This window comes from Pecten maximus, chromosome 1 (assembly GCF_902652985.1).
Source record: "Pecten maximus chromosome 1, xPecMax1.1, whole genome shotgun sequence".
In the NCBI taxonomy this organism is placed as follows: domain Eukaryota; kingdom Metazoa; phylum Mollusca; class Bivalvia; order Pectinida; family Pectinidae; genus Pecten; species Pecten maximus.
Genome location: NC_047015.1, coordinates 27575066 through 27591524, shown reverse-complemented (window position 1 = coordinate 27591524; position 16459 = coordinate 27575066). Strand labels below are relative to the sequence as shown.

The 16459-nt window shown below is 41.8% G+C and overlaps 1 long non-coding RNA gene across 4 annotated transcripts in view; it reads left to right on the top strand.

The window, feature by feature from the left end:
* The window catches only part of LOC117329226, a 178428-nt gene that overhangs the window by 89733 nt on the left and 72236 nt on the right, over positions 1–16459 (top strand). The window contains exon 1 of one of the 4 annotated variants that reach the window (XR_004533136.1): positions 14637–14705. The exons of the other annotated variants lie outside the window; for them this stretch is intronic. This is a non-coding gene — a long non-coding RNA (uncharacterized LOC117329226). Of the gene's footprint in view, positions 1–14636; positions 14706–16459 lie in introns of those variants that run through there. 4 annotated transcript variants of the gene reach the window in all.

Here is a 16459-nt window from a genome sequence, read left to right as displayed (position 1 = left end):
GACACCAATGCTGGGATCAACAAATATGGACACCAATGCTGTGATCAACAAATATGGACACCAATGCTGGGATCAACAATTATGGACACCAATGCTGGGATCCACAACTATGGACACCAATGCTGGGATCCACAAATATGGACACCAATGCTGGGATCCACAAATATGGACATCAACGCTAGGATCCATAAATGTATAACAGCTAGAGACATCACAATAACAAATACTTTACTTGTAACTTTTGTTATCTTTTATTTCTTACGCTGCTATGATTTAATCCTTTGTCAGTTCACCTGGTCCAAAGGACAAATGTGAGCTGATGCCATACCATGGCAACTGTCATTTGTACATTGATTATTTCTTCAAACAGTTTCTTCTTAATTGAGTCAACTGACCATAAAAGTCAAGGTCACTGGGTCAAAGGTCAGGGTCATTAAGGTCCAGAGAGAAGGGTTTTGCCATAATCTCTGAAATATCCAGGTAAGTTATATAGGCCATCTGGGCCTCTTGTTTTTCCTAGGCTCCAGTTTGTATATGACTGATGAAGGTTTTCTAAGAACAACAAACTCTTACAAAGGAATGAATTGCAATGTTAAAATAATATATTCTACTTCTAATTTATTTAGACTCTAATTAGAAACTGTCGGATTTGTACTGAAGAATAGCATTTGTACAAAGGAGTATTTATCAATGGTCAAACATGATTAGTAAAACTCTCTATAACATTATGTATGTTAGCTTATATCATGGAGGAACTGCTTTTGACTAGATGCTTTCTTCATAGGAAAACATCAACCCAAAGGAAGTTATCATGTACATAATTCCATGCAGAAACACCATAATGTTGAATTATACTGCCATCCTAAGGGTAATGTCACAGATTGTAGTAAATTGATCAAGAGATTTTAACAATGAAGGCCTCAAAGGATAAATTCCAAATTCATGAGCTAAATATCTTATACAGGAAAATTAAATCAAAAATAGATACAGGAACAATCACACTAAACATAGATACAGGAACAATCACACTAAACATAGATACAGGAACAATCACACTAAACACAGATACAGGAACAATCACACTAAACATAGATACAGGAACAATCACACTAAACACAGATACAGGAACAATCACACTAAACACAGATACAGGAACAATCACACTAAACACAGATACAGGAACAATCACACTAAACACAGATACAGGAACAATCACACTAAACACAGATACAGGAACAATCACACTAAACACAGATACAGGAACAATCACACTAAACACAGATACAGGAACAATCACACTAAACACAGATACAGGAACAATCACATTAAACACAGATACAGGAACAATCACACTAAACACAGATACAGGAACAATCGCACTAAACACAGATACAGGAACAATCGCACTAAACACAGATACAGGAACAATCGCACTAAACACAGATACAGGAACAATCACACTAAACACAGATACAGGAACAATCACACTAAACATAGATACAGGAACAATCACACTTAACACAGATACAGGAACAATCACACTAAACACAGATACAGGAACAATCACACTAAACATAGATACAGGAACAATCACACTAAACACAGATACAGGAACAATCACACTAAACACAGATACAGGAACAATCACACTAAATACAGATACAGGAACAATCACACTAAATACAGATACAGGAACAATCACACTAAACACAGATACAGGAACAATCACACTAAACACAGATACAGGAACAATCACACTAAACATAGATACAGGAACATTGACACTATTGGATCAACTGAAATAAACATGGTTACACAAAACATTATGTGTAATTTACATTTAATAACTACATCACAAAATGTTGATAAATTGGCCTCTTCATGATCAATTACCCTGGCTAATGTTTAATTAGAGCTGGAAGAGCGAGCTAGGCAGGCACTTTCTTTACAGGTAACTTACAGATTTATTGATTTGCTTTGTCGTATATATACATCGGACTGGGAAATAATTTAGTTTAGTAGCATGATATTGAATGAGTATGGGATGTGAAGGGGAGGTATTGATTATTGAAATTAATCCTTGTCAATAGTCATACTTTACAGCCATTTCTAAACACACCTCAAGGTAGATTGCATGGATGTGCTGAGTATCTGTTAGCTGATTACTACAAGTAGGGAGGGACACCTATTGGTAGCCTGAGCTCACTTAATAACTCCTATCTCCTTCTCAACTCCAGCTAGGTGATGCTAGTGTTTCTCGTTAATAACTTACCTGTGAGTTACCTGAGGTCGGGTGACGTGTTTGTAGACTGGTCTATTGTGGAGATAAAAGATTAAATCTGTTGTTGTATAGCTTATCCCAGTCTCACCTGTCAAGTCTGAAACAGGTAGACAAACCTGTGTAAGGGGGGATAACTGGTACATGTACATAGAGTAGCATACTAAACTGATTAATGGTACTGGGTACACAACAATGATTTATGGTACTGGGTACACAACAATGATTTATGGTACTGGGTACATAACAATGATTTATTACATTTTTACCAGTGAAATATCAAAAATTATTCATTCTATAAAAGTGATATTTTTCACTAGTGAAAAATATCATATTTATCACTAGTGAAAAATATCACTTTTGCTGATTTGACCAATCAAATTAATGATGAGAAAATACCAAAATAATTGACCAATCAGAAAGCCCGACATATATCTCAGCACCTGGACAGGGGGAACTACATTTTTTGTTTACAAATTATCGCTGTAGGCCTAGTTAGCATACTGGGTAGGTTTTTCGTTGATAAAAAATGTAATAAACAATATCTAACAGTGTCTTCAGTAATACCAAATATATTTCACTCGTGTGGCTAATATTTAGATATTTTTCACACGTGCTGCGCACGCGTGAAAAATATCAAAATATTAGCCCCACTCGTGAAATATATTTGGTATTACTGAAAACACTGTTAGATATCCTCTATTTATGGTACTGGGTACACAACAATGATTTATGGTACCGGGTACACAACAATGATTTATGGTACTGGGTACACAACAATGATTTATGGTACCGGGTACACAACAATGATTTATGGTACGGGTACACAACAATGATTTATGGTACCGGGTACACAAAAATGATGTATGGTACCGGGTACACAACAATGATTTATGGTACCGGGTACACAACAATGATATAGTATACAGAAAAGTGATAAAGTATAAAACATGGTAAAGTAACCAATGTTCATATGACTTCCTATTGATGTGCTTGGCTTCTCATTCTAAAGTTTTTATCACAAATGAAAAATATTCCAAAATAATGAACATCATGTGGAAACTAACACCTGGTATGATTTGAGTATAGGAAGCAAACTCTCTGTTGTACAGGTCATCTGTCAGATTATTCTCCTCTCTACTTCAATCAATATCTCCTATCTTATTGCTTCTTTTTTTTTCACCTGAAATACCAGTATGTTTTTAAATGTCATGGCATTCATCTCCTTGTGTACTTGCCAAGGTTGTTTATCCAAGATGTTTCATTTCACAAAATGCTGTTTGAAGTCAATATTGCCTATGAGAGGATTTAATATATTATGTCAATATAGGAATGTAAATAGTGTGGTAAAGTACAGCATAAAGATGGAGGAATTCGTGATACGATGTCACCTCCTCCCACTCCTAGGTAACACAGACCCTACCATGTACCAATCCTCCCACTCCTTAGTAACACAGACCCTACCATGTACCAATCCTCCCACTCCTAATAACACAGACCCTACCATGTACCAATCCTCCCACTCCTTAGTAACACAGACCCTACCATGTACCAATCCTCTCACTCCTAGGTAACACAGACCCTACCATGTACCAATCCTCCCACTCCTAATAACACAGACCCTACCATGTACCAATCCTCCCACTCCTAGGTAACACAGACCCTACCATGTACCAATCCTCCCACTCCTAGGTAACACAGACCCTACCATGTACCAATCCTCCCACTCCTAGGTAACACAGTCCCTACCATGTACCAATCCTCCCACTCCTAGGTAACACAGACCCTACCATGTACCAATCCTCCCACTCCTAGGTAACACAGACCCTACCATGTACCAATCCTCCCACTCCTAATAACACAGACCCTACCATGTACCAATCCTCTCACTCCTAGGTAACACAGACCCTACCATGTACCAATCCTCCCACTCCTAATAACACAGACCCTACCATGTACCAATCCTCCCACTCCTAGGTAACACAGACCCTACCATGTACCAATCCTCCCACTCCTTAGTAACACAGACCCTACCATGTACCAATCCTCCCACTCCTAGGTAACACAGACCCTACCATGTACCAATCCTCCCACTCCTTAGTAACACAGACCCTACCATGTACCAATCCTCCCACTCCTGGGTAACACAGACCCTACCATGTACCAATCCTCCCACTCCTAGGTAACACAGACCCTACCATGTACCAATCCTCCCACTCCTAGGTAACACAGACCCTACCATGTACCAATCCTCCCACTCCTAGGTAACACAGACCCTACCATGTACCAATCCTCCCACTCCTAAGTAACACAGACCCTACCATGTACCAATCCTCCCACTCCTAGGTAACACAGACCCTACCATGTACCAATCCTCCCACTCCTAGGTAACACAGACCCTACCATGTACCAATCCTCCCACTCCTAATAACACAGACCCTACCATGTACCAATCCTCCCACTCCTAAGTAACACAGTCCCTACCATGTACCAATCCTACCACTCCTAGGTAACACAGACCCTACCATGTACCAATCCTCCCACTCCTAAGTAACACAGACCCTACCATGTACCAATCCTCCCACTCCTAAGTAACACAGACCCTACCATGTACCAATCCTCCCACTCCTAGGTAACACAGACCCTACCATGTACCAATCCTCCCACTCCTAAGTAACACAGACCCTACCATGTACCAATCCTCTCACTCCTAGGTAACACAGACCCTACCATGTACCAATCCTCCCACTCCTAGGTAACACAGACCCTACCATGTACCAATCCTCCCACTCCTAATAACACAGACCCTACCTTGTACCAATCCTCCCACTCCTAATAACACAGTCCCTACCATGTACCAATCCTCCCACTCCTTAGTAACACAGACCCTACCATGTACCAATCCTCCCACTCCTTAGTAACACAGACCCTACCATGTACCAATCCTCTCACTCCTAGGTAACACAGACCCTACCATGTACCAATCCTCTCACTCCTAGGTAACACAGACCCTACCATGTACCAATCCTCCCACTCCTGGGTAACACAGACCCTACCATGTACCAATCCTCTCACTCCTAGGTAACACAGACCCTACCATGTACCAATCCTCCCACTCCTAGGTAACACAGACCCTACCATGTACCAATCCTCCCACTCCTAGGTAACACAGACCCTACCATGTACTAATCCTCCCACTCCTTAGTAACACAGACCCTACCATGTACCAATCCTCCCACTCCTAGGTAACACAGTCCCTACCATGTACCAATCCTCCCACTCCTAGGTAACACAGTCCCTACCATGTACCAATCCTCCCACTCCTAATAACACAGACCCTACCATGTACCAATCCTCCCACTCCTTAGTAACACAGACCCTACCATGTACCAATCCTCCCACTCCTAATAACACAGACCCTACCATGTACCAATCCTCTCACTCCTAATAACACAGACCCTACCATGTACCAATCCTCCCACTCCTAGGTAACACAGACCCTACCATGTACCAATCCTCCCACTCCTAGGTAACACAGACCCTACCATGTACCAATCCTCCCACTCCTGGGTAACACAGACCCTACCATGTACCAATCCTCCCACTCCTAATAACACAGACTCTACCATGTACCAATCCTTCCACTCCTAGGTAACACAGACCCTACCATGTACCAATCCTCCCACTCCTAGGTAACACAGACCCTACCATGTACCAATCCTCCCACTCCTAGGTAACACAGACCCTACCATGTACCAATCCTCCCACTCCTGGGTAACACAGACCCTACCATGTACCAATCCTCCCACTCCTAGGTAACACAGACCCTACCATGTACCAATCCTTCCACTCCTAAGTAACACAGACCCTACCATGTACCAATCCTCCCACTCCTAGGTAACACAGACCCTACCATGTACCAATCCTTCCACTCCTAAGTAACACAGACCCTACCATGTACCAATCCTCCCACTCCTAAGTAACACAGACCCTACCATGTACCAATCCTCCCACTCCTAAGTAACACAGACCCTACCATGTACCAATCCTCCCACTTCTAAGTAACACAGACCCTACCATGTACCAATCCTCCCACTCCTAAGTAACACAGACCCTACCATGTACTAATCCTCCCACTCCTAGGTAACACAGACCCTACCATGTACCAATCCTCCCACTCCTAAGTAACACAGACCCTACCATGTACTAATCCTCCCACTCCTAAGTAACACAGACCCTACCATGTACTAATCCTCCCACTCCTAAGTAACACAGACCCTACCATGTACCAATCCTCCCACTCCTAAGTAAGGCAGGTTGACAATGTGACTCTCAAGGGTGATGATATTTACTGATATTAAATATATCTTGCAGCCTCTACATACGACCTTGACAGATACAGGCATATACACTCAAATGTCTTTTTGAGGCCTGCTATGCGAATGTCTTATTGAAGCCTGGTATGCGAATGTCTTATTGAAGCCTGGTATATATGTGAATGTCTTATTGAAGCCTGGTATACGAATGTCTTATTGAAGCCTGGTATATATGTGAATGTCTTATTGAAGCCTGGTATACGAATGTCTTATTGAGGCCTGGTATGCGAATGTCTTATTGAGGCCTGGTATACGAATGTCTTATTGAGGCCTGGTATACGAATGTCTTATTGAGGCCTGGTATACGAATATCTTATTGAGGCCTGGTATACAAATATCTTATTGAGGCCTGGTATACGAATGTCTTATTGAGGCCTGGTATACGAATGTCTTATTGAAGCCTGGTATATAATAAGTGAATGTCTTATTGAAGCCTGGTATATATGTGAATATCTTATTGAGGCCTGGTATACAAATATCTTATTGAGGCCTGGTATACGAATGTCTTATTGAAGCCTGGTATATATGTGAATGTCTTATTGAAGCCTGGTATATATGTGAATGTCTTATTGAGGCCTGGTATACGAATGTCTTATTGAGGCCTGGTATACGAATGTCTTATTGAGGCCTGGTATGCGAATGTCTTATTGAGGCCTGGTATACGGATGTCTTATTGAGGTCTGATATACAAATATCTTATTGAGGCCTGGTATACGGATGTCTTATTGAGGCCTGGTATACGAATGTCTTATTGAGGCCTGGTATACGGATGTCTTATTGAGGCCTGGTATACGGATGTCTTATTGAGGCCTGGTATACGAATGTCTTATTGAGGTCTGATATACAAATATCTTATTGAGGTCTGGTATACGAATGTCTTATTGAGGCCTGGTATACAAATGTCTTATTGAGGCCTGGTATACACTTATCTGGTTTTCATATATGATTTTATTGTGACTGATAAGAGTTGGAGTGAAAAAGTGTGGAATTAAATTTCGTTTTTTTTTTTAGAGTTTAATATAGATAATAAACCTTACTAGTTGATATTCTGTTATAGAACTGCTTTGCTTTTGATTGTGGTCGTTTAAGTGTTTAAAGATGTTCCACCTACCAGACCCCTTGTTTTATATCTGAAGGTACTTGTTTCATTTACTGTATATCAAAGGTCCACTATGAGCTTGTGTCCCAGTCATCATCAGGTGTTAACTTAATATTTAAATAATTTCTCTTACTAACCAGTTACACAGGACAATGATCAATATTTTGGTCAATAACTTGCTGGGATGAACAACTATCAATGTTGTTCAAACAAAGGGCAAACATGCCGAAATTTGACCTGTATGCTAATTCAGTCTGATAGGAACAAAATTAACAACATTTGAATGTTGTCTGTAACGTTTACTTCCTGTTTTTGGTGACTCAGTGTTATCTATTTCCTTTACTTCCTGTCATGTGTGACTCAGTGTTGTCTATTTCCTTAACTTCCTGTCATGTGTTACTCAGTGTTATCTGTAACCTTTACTTCCTGTCATGTGTGACTCAGTCTTGTCTGTAACCTTTACTTCCTGTCATGTGTGACTCAGTCTTGTCTGTTACCTTTACTTCCTGTCATGTTTGGCTCGGCCTTGTCTATTAATACCTTTAATTCCAGTTGTGTGTGACTCAGTCTTGTCTATTACCTTTACTTCCTGACATATGTGACTCGATGTTGACTGTTACCTTTACTTCCTGTCATGTGTGACTCAGTATTGTCTATTACCTTTACTTCCTGTCATGTGTGACTCAGTGTTGTCTGTTACCTTTACTTCCTGTTTTCTGTGACTCAGTGTTGTTTGTTTTATTTTATTCCTGTTTTGTGTGACTCAGTGTTGTTTGTTTGCTTCCTGTTTTGTGTTACTCAATGTTGTTGTTTACTTCCTGTTTTGTGTGACTCAGTGTTGTTTGTTAACTTCCTGTTTTGTGTGACTCAGTGTTGTTTGTTAACTTCCTGTTTTGTGTTACTCAGTGTTGTTGTTAACTTCCTGTTTTGTGTGACTCAGTGTTGTTGTTTACTTCCTGTTTTGTGTTACTCAATGTTGTTTGTTTACTTCCTGTTTAGTGTGACTCAGTGTTGTTTGTTAACTTCCTGTTTAGTGTGACTCAGTGTTGTTTGTTAACTTCCTGTTTTGTGTGACATAGTGTTGTTTGTTAACTTCCTATTTGGTGTGACTCAGTGTTGTTTGTTTACTTCCTGTTTTGTGTGACTCAGTGTTGTTTGTTTACTTCCTGTTTTGTGTTACTTAATGTTGTTTGTTTACTTCCTGTTTTGTGTTACTCAATGTTGTTTGTTAACTTCCTGTTTGGTGTTACTCAATGTTGTTCGTTAACTTCCTGTTTTGTATGACTCAGTGTTGTTGTTTATTTCCTGTTTAGTGTGACTCAGTGTTGTTTGTTAACTTCCTGTTTTGTGTGACTTAGTGTTGTTTGTTAACTTCCTGTTTTGTGTGACTCAGTGTTGTTTGTTTACTTCCTGTTTTGTGTGACTCAGTGTTGTTGTTTACTTCCTGTTTTGTGTGACTCAGTGTTTGTTTACTTCCTGTTTTGTGTTACTCAATGTTGTTCGTTAACTTCCTGTTTTGTGTTACTCAATGTTGTTGTTTACTTCCTGTTTTGTGTGACTCAGTGTTGTTGTTTACTTCCTGTTTTGTGTAACTTGGTGTTGTTTGTTTTATTAACTTCTCGTTCTGTGTGTCTCAGTGCAGGGCTACCAAGTTTGTTCAAATGGATGACCTTGACCTTCATATAAGGTCACAGGGGTCAAATATGCTAAAATCTATAAACAACTTCTTCTTGATAACCAAACGGCCCAGAGACCCAATATTAGGTCTGTACCATGCTTAGACCAAGGGCTACCAAGTTTGTTCAAATGGATGACCTTGACCTTCATTGAAGGTCACAGGGGTCAAATATGCTAAAATCTTTAAACAATTTCTTCTTGATAACCAAAAGGCCCAGAGACACAATATAAGGTATGTAGCATGCTGGGATGAAGGGCTACCAAGTTTGTTCAAATGGATAACATTGATCTTCATTCAAGGTCACAGGGGTCTAATATGCTAAAATTTAAAATTTATCAAAACTAAGGTGACCATTAAGGCCCATGGGCCTCTTGTTTGTATACTTCCCTTTTTGTGTGACTTAGTGTTGTTGTTTACCTTCGGTTTCGTGTGACTCAGTGTTTTTTTGTTTTATTTATTACTTTCAAGTTTGTGGGACTCAGTGTTGCTGGTCATTAATTCAGTGCAACACTGTATCATCCATTCAGTCAAGCACTTTGTCACCAACTCAGTCCAGCATCATGTCACCCATTCAGTCCTACAATGTGTAATACATTCAGTCCACCACTGTGTCCCCACTCAATCCTTCACTGTATCACCCACTCAATCCTTCACTGTATCACCCACTCAATCCTGCACTGTGTCACCCACTCAGTCCTGCACTGTATCATCGTCTCAGTCCAGCACTGTATCACCGTCTCAGTCCTACACTGTGTCACCGTCTAAGTCCAGTAATGTGTCACCGTCTCAGTCGAGCACTGTGTCACCCACTCAGTCCTACACTGTGCCACCCACTCAGTCCTACACTGTGTCACCATCTCAGTCCAGTAATTTGTCATCGTCTTAGTCCAGTAATGTGTCACCTACTCAGTCCTACAATGTCACCCACTCAGTCCAGTAATGTGTAACCCATTCAGTCTAACAATGTGTCACCCTCTCAGTCCACCACTGTGTCACCCTCTCAGTCCACCACTGTGTCACCCACTCAGTCCAGTAATGTGTCACCCACTCAGTCCTACACTGTGTCACCCACTCAGTCCAGTAATGTGTCACCCACTCAGTCCTACACTGTGTCACCCACTCAGTCCAGTAATGTGTCACTCACTCAGTCCTACATTGTGTCACCCACTCAGTCCTACACTGTGTCACCCTCTCAGTCCAGTAATGTGTCACTCACTCAGTTCTACACTGTGTCATCCTCTTAGTCCAGTAATGTGTCACCCACTCAGTCCTACACTGTGTCAACCACTCAGTCTAGTAATGTGTCACTCACTAAGTCCTACATTGTGTCACCCACTCAGTCCAGTAATGTGTCACTCACTCAGTCCTACATTGTGTCACCCACTCAGTCCTACACTGTGTCACCCTCTCAGTCCAGTAATGTGTCACTCACTCAGTCCTACACTGTGTCACCCTCTCAGTCCAGTAATGTGTCACTCACTCAGTTCTACACTGTGTCATCCTCTTAGTCCAGTAATGTGTCACCCACTCAGTCCTACACTGTGTCACCCACTCATTCCAGTAATGTGTCACCCACTCAGTCCTACACTGTGTCAACCACTCAGTCCTACATTGTGTCAACCACTCAGTCCTACACTGTGTCACCCACTCAGACCTACACTGTGTCACCCACTCAGTCCAGTAATGTGTCACTCACTCAGTCCTACACTGTGCCACCCACTCAGTCCTACACTGTGCCACCCACTCAGTCCTACAATGTGTCACCCACTCAGTCCTACACTGTGTCAACCACTCAGTCCTACATTGTGTCAACCACTCAGTCCTACACTGTGTCACCCACTCAGACCTACACTGTGTCACCCACTCAGTCCAGTAATGTGTCACCCACTCAGTTCTACACTGTGTCATCCTCTCAGTCCTACACTGTGTCACCCACTCAGTCCACCAATGTGTCACCCACTCAGTCCAGTAATGTGTCACCCGCTCAGTCCTACACTGTGTCACCCACTCAGTCCAGTAATGTGTCACTCACTCAGTCCTACATTGTGTCATCCACTCAGTCCAGTAATGTGTCACCCACTCAGTCCTACACTGTGCCACCCTCTCAGTCCTACACTGTGTCACCCACTCAGACCTACACTGTGCCACCCTCTCAGTCCTACAATGTTTCACCCACTCAGTCCAGCGCTGTGTCACCCACTCAGTCCAGTAATGTGTCACCCACTCAGTCCAGTAATGTATCACCCACTCAGTCCAGTAATGTGTCACCCTCTCAGTCCTACACTGTGTCACCCACTCAGTCCTACACTGTGTCACCCTCTCAGTCCTACACTGTGTCACCCTCTCAGTCCAGTAATGTGTCACCCACTCAGTCCTACACTGTGTCACCCACTCAGTCCTACACTGTCACCCTCTCAGTCCTACACTGTGTCACCCTCTCAGTCCAGTAATGTGTCACCCACTCAGTCCTACACTGTGTCACCCACTCAGTCCTACACTGTGTCACCCACTCAGTCTTACACTGTGTCACCCACTCAGTCCAGTAATGTGTCACCCACTCAGTCCTACACTGTGTCACCCACTCAGTCCAGTAATGTGTCACCCACTCAGACCTACACTGTGTCACCCACTCAAACCTACACTGTGTCACCCTCTCAGTCCTACACTGTGTCAACCACTCAGTCCTACACTGTGTCACCCACTCAGTCCTACACTGTGTCACCCTCTCAGTCCTACACTGTGTCACCCACTCAGTCCAGTAATGTGTCACCCACTCTGTCCTACACTGTGTCACCCTCTCAGTCCTACACTGTGTCACCCACTCAGTCTTACACTGTGCCACCCTCTCAGTCCTACAATGTTTCACCCACTCAGTCCAGCGCTGTGTCACCCACTCAGTCCAGTAATGTGTCACCCACTCAGTCCTACACTGTGTAACCTCTCAGTCCAGTAATGTGTCACCCACTCAGTCCTACACTGTGTCACCCACTCAGTCCAGTAATGTATCACCCACTCAGTCCAGTAATGTGTCACCCTCTCAGTCCTACACTGTGTCACCCACTCAGTCCTACACTGTGTCACCCTCTCAGTCCTACACTGTGTCACCCTCTCAGTCCAGTAATGTGTCACCCACTCAGTCCTACACTGTGTCACCCACTCAGTCCTACACTGTCACCCTCTCAGTCCTACACTGTGTCACCCTCTCAGTCCAGTAATGTGTCACCCACTCAGTCCTACACTGTGTCACCCACTCAGTCCTACACTGTGTCACCCACTCAGTCTTACACTGTGTCACCCACTCAGTCCAGTAATGTGTCACCCACTCAGTCCTACACTGTGTCACCCACTCAGTCCTACACTGTGTCACCCACTCAGTCCTACACTGTGTCACACACTCAGTCTTACACTGTGTCACCCACTCAGTCCAGTAATGTGTCACCCACTCAGTCCTACACTGTGTCACCCACTCAGTCCAGTAATGTGTCACCCACTCAGACCTACACTGTGTCACCCACTCAAACCTACACTGTGTCACCCTCTCAGTCCTACACTGTGTCAACCACTCAGTCCTACACTGTGTCACCCACTCAGTCCTACACTGTGTCACCCTCTCAGTCCTACACTGTGTCACCCACTCAGTCCAGTAATGTGTCACCCACTCTGTCCTACACTGTGTCACCCACTCAGACCTACACTGTATTACCAACTCAGACCTACAATGTGTCACCCACTCAGTCCTACATTGTGTCACCCACTCAGTCCTACACCATGTCACACTCTCAGTCCTACACTTTGTCACCCTCTCAGTCCTACACTGTGCCACCCACTCAGACCTACAATGTGTTACCAACTCAGTCCAGCACTGTGTCACCCACTCAGTCCTACAATGTATGATCCTCTCAGTCCTACACTGTGTCACCCTCCCAGTCCTACACTGTGTCACCCACTCTGTCCAGTAATGTGTCACCCACTCAGTCCTACATTGTATCACCCACTCAGTCCAGTAATGTGTCACCCTCTCAGTCCTTCACTGTGTCACCCACTCAGTCCAGTAATATGTCACCCACTCAGTCCTACAATGTGTCATCCTCTCAGTCCTACACTGTGTCACCCACTCAGTCCTACACTGTGTCACCCTCTCAGTCATACACTGTGTCACCTACTCTGTCCAGTAATGTGTCACCCACCCAGTCCTAAATTGTATCACCCTCCTAGTCCTACACTGTGTCACCCTCTCAGTCCTTCACTGTATCACCTTCTCAGTCTTCTCTGGCACTTTTTATAATTGCTCTTTGGTGATTATTTGGTTATGTGAAATAGAAGTAAGACTTTTAAAATTAATGATAATACATTTTTCATTAGACAAGTGTTCAAATGAAGTATTTTATTCTGATCAATTTCTATCTGTTGTGTGAATATATTGTTCACTTGCAGACATCCAGGATGATATTTATAAAAACATTTCTTATTAAAGGTGAATGAAAGCATTTTTGCCTGCTTTGTTCATTGGTAACTACAAAGGGATTTTTAAATTTCTTTGAAGAATGTATTAGTCAGATTTATTGTAAGCAAGTGAAACTTGAGTAGATGTTTGTGAACAGTCTGGTAATGAGATATACTGTGTGGTATCAGATAAGACAGGAGGAAAGTGTGATGGCTTCCAAAACTTGACCTACAGGTATGATAGTGGTCTGCACTTGAAAGAAAAAGACCAACTTCACAGACTTGAAATTTAAATCTATCATAGTTCACTGAATTAATATAGAATCTCTGTCATTATCAAAAGAAACTCGGGGAGAATGAGGAATGTAGGGGTGATATTTGTCGACCTGATAGTCTCGAACACTGACAACATAGCTCATCTGTCGCCTTCCCAGCAGCACCCAGGACACATGACATTGTAGTCTGGCCCTACATAAGGATCCATCCAATCCTTTGTCCTAAAAGGGTCCAATATAGGATCTGTCCATTTTTAATGGAAAAATGTTCTTCCATCTTTGTCTCATGAATTTATTTGTCCTATGAAATGATCTTATGAAGATTGATATGTAATCCTCTCTGTGAGATGATCTTATGAAGATTGATATTAATTCCTCACTGTGAGATGATCTCATGGACATTGCTATGAATACTTCTCTGTGAGATGATCTCATGCACTTTGATAATGATGTACATATCCCTTGCTGTGAAGTGAACTGTGTTGAGAGAGTATATGACATACAATACCCCTCGGTGATGTGAGCTCCAGGGGACGTACATATCCCTTTCAGTGAGGTGAGCCGAGGGACAGATTCTAATATCTACAGACAGGCTCCAACAAGCCATCTTTTGACATGTATTTGTAACTTAGATGATGAAAGTTTCCTAAGCTAGTCAGAAACCATATTGATTTTTTTTCTGTACTAAACATTTAACAGATGAGAAGTTTTTTAAGGAGGAAAACTTATTCTGACTTTAATGTGTATGTTACTTTGCTTCTGAGAATTGATTTCATTTCTTGAAAACGGTGCTGCATCTTTTTAAGTACATTGTGTATATATGCCAATCAAAATCCGATGTCATGTTTTATGAATACTGATATTATCCCAAACCATTCTAATTTACATCAGCTTGACCTTCAAGGCTAACTTTTAAGTCTAAGAAGTTCTGAAAGTTATCAAGCTTGATACTGAATATGTAGTTCATCAGCGTGATAAAATACTGTCCTACCCCCTAAGTTTCAAGATTTTGATCTACATTTTTATGTGGCAGTATAATTGGCAGCATATCATATATGTAACAGAGTGTCTGATTGGTTGATTTAAAGAGTTAAGTATAATAAAGCCTTTGATTGGTGGAGGATTTGTTTTACATTGTATTGCTATAAATGTTCTTGTTTCACTCACTTTTCAAATCCACACCAATGCTTTTATAAAATAACTTCCCTTTCTTGTATTTTACTGTTGAGAAGCATTTTCTATCAAATTCTCCCTCGTTTTCAGAGTGGAGATACCTTTTGTTCTCAGATAGAAATATCTATAATCAAGGCCCTTATTATAGTTAAGGCTACCATCATTGCTGAAAACTCTGATGCTGCATGTAAACCATTAATTAACAAGCTCAGAAATAGAGTTTGTGATTATTTGTTTTGTTTTGTCAAGAAAAACAAGTAACAATTAAGTTATCTAAAAGCATCTAACATTGACATTTCACCTTCAAGCTATAAACTGATGGATTAATATATGTGCTGATTGGATTTATCTATTTTGTGCAATGGTACAGGTGTGCTGATTGGATAGATATATTTTATGCATTGTACAGGTGTGCTGATTGGATATATATATTTTGTGCATTGTACAGGTGTGCTGATTGGATATATATATTTTGTGCATTGTACAGGTGTGCTGATCACAGCTTATAGGAGTAAGGAAACATTTATGTAAATGTCACTTTGTACTTATGTTTAGTTATTAGTAATTCAATGTAATAACCTCCAATGTTTTATATATTTAACTTAAAGGAGGATATACTTTATATATGTATATATAATATATAAATAAGAAGTAAAGATCTGGGCGGTACTTTGAGGAGGGGTTTATGAGGGGTATTGTCCCCCTGATGTATAGGAGGGGTATTGTCCCCTGATCTATAGGAGGGGTTTAGGAGGGGTAGTATCCCCCTGATCTATAGGAGGGGTTTAGGAGGGGTATTGTCCCCTGATCTAGAGGAGGGGTTTATGAGGGGTATTGTCCCCTGATCTATAAGTAGGGTTTAGGAGGGGTTTAGGAGTGGTATTGTCCCCTGATCTATAGGTAGGGTTCAGGAGGGGTTTAGGAGTAGTATTGTCCCCCTGATCTAGAGGAGTGGTTAAGGAGGGATAGTGCCCTCTGATCTATAGATGGGCTTAGAAGGAGTATTGTCCCCTGATCTATAGGAGGGGTATTGTCCATTGATCTAGAGGAGGGGTTCAGGAGGGGTATTGTTCCCGCTGATCTATAGGAGGGGTTTAGGAGGGGTGTTTCCCCCTGATCTATAGGAGGGGTTTAGGA